Genomic DNA, 1,960 nt, shown 5'->3' on the forward strand with positions numbered 1-1,960 from the left:
ACCTAAAACCTCCAAATGGCTCTTAGGCCAGATAAGTCCAGAAACCCAGAGGTAGCAGTCTCTCCAAGAACATTATCCAGTTGCATCCCCTACTCTATAATGCTGACACCCCTTTTCAACATGACGAGCTTAGAATGGTCATTGCCCAAATATCCCTAAAGATTGGGGGAAGGATCAAAGGAGGAGGAATTGTTACAGAGAACACAGGAGTTAACAAATGAGTATGACTACTGAATCATTACATGGCTATTTCTTTTTAGTCTCCCGGGTCTCAGAGCAGCTAAGAAGGCAACACCTGAAATTGTGGAACCGTAATCCATACCATACTTTGAAATTTGCTCTATAAGTACTTGTTAATATGCACTTTGAAATTTATTGCTTTTTTGTATATACATTGTATTTCACAATAAAAAATGTTAAAGAAAACAAAGTCACTGGACCAGGTGATATTGAAAGACCTTTCATCCTCTGTGCACTTTAACAGTTAGTTCTGCTCCTGGGTTTGCGTCTGTCTGGTTATGGGACACATCATTTTAGGCAAGTTGTCCAAACTCACTGGCTTGTTTCTGCCATTAAATGACACCCCAGAAGCCTGGGTTCTAACATTCTGATTCCGTAAAAAGAGAGTCATGTCCTGTCTGGATGAGGAACTGTTGAGATTTGACACATTATGGCATCTACTACAGTTAGGAAAGTCTAATCAGTCCTGCACTCAGGTTAAGCATGAAACACAAAGCATATCAAATATTTAAATCATTGACCCAAATTACATTGTGATAATCCAAAACCACATCCAAAAAAGGGCAAAAAGTTGCAAAACAAAATGACACCTTTTTAAAAACTTTTTAAATATTTTTATTTTTATTGATATATATTATATATTCATACACCATGTAATTATTCAAAGTGTATAATCAGTGGTTCACAATATCATCATATAGCATTTATCATCACAATTGACTTTCTTTTTTACTTTTTGTGAAAAATGACATATATACAAAAAAGCAATAAATTTCAAAGCACATTGCAACGATTAGTCCTAGAGCAGATTTCAGAGTTTGGTATGGGCTACCATCACACAATTCAAATGCTCTAAGATACTGGAGATTGAAAGAAATATCAATATAATGATTTAGCAATCATCCTCATTTGTTAAACCCTAACTTCTCTGCACAACTCCACCATCACATTTGATCTTTCTCCCACTCTGTAAGGGTACTGACAAAGGGTCTTAAAGAAGAAAACTGTAGAAAATGAGAAATGCAGGGAGGGAGGACTGAATCCAGCCTGTGCGTGCGGACAGAGGCCGCTCCCACTGAGCAAGCCTTGTCAGCTTTAATCTTGGAAAACTAAAGGAAATAACAGTTATTCCTGGAATGCAAGAGTCCTTGAATACTTTTAGTCTTTTAAAAATGCCAGATAGAATTTATAATTCATTAGGAACTCAAAGATCAGAGGGGCCGACCCGGAGTTAACAGTTTTCACCAGTGGGGATGGATTTCCTGGGGGGTGGGTAGTGGGGCTGGCGGTGAGTAAAGGGTTAGGAAATGTTTTTTAACGGGAATACGCACATTTAGTTTTTCATGACTTTCGTGCTCAATGAAAACCTAAGAGCAAGGTCTTGAGCCCCGAGTCCCAGCCCGGTTAACCCATCTAAAGACCTCACCCAGTGAGGGTTTAACTGGAGCCTGCGCTGGGAGCCGGCCTTGGGGAAGCCAGAGCGAGCCCAGCCGCCCGGAGGCGCACGCAGCGCCCCCAACTCCGCGGCGGGGTACGGCTTGCGGGGCGCACTTCCGCTTCCCCGGCGGGCGGCGGGGGCCCCCGCGTCCCCGCCCCCGGCCGCAGGGCGCTCCTGGGCGGGGAGGGCGGGGCGGAGGGCGGCCCTCTGTGGACCTGTGGGCTGAGCGGCCTCCCGGGCCGGGGAGTCAAAGCCGAGCGGAGACGGCGGCGCCGAGCTGGA

The sequence above is a fragment of the Tamandua tetradactyla genome, chromosome 4, assembly GCF_023851605.1.
Source record: "Tamandua tetradactyla isolate mTamTet1 chromosome 4, mTamTet1.pri, whole genome shotgun sequence".
In the NCBI taxonomy this organism is placed as follows: domain Eukaryota; kingdom Metazoa; phylum Chordata; class Mammalia; order Pilosa; family Myrmecophagidae; genus Tamandua; species Tamandua tetradactyla.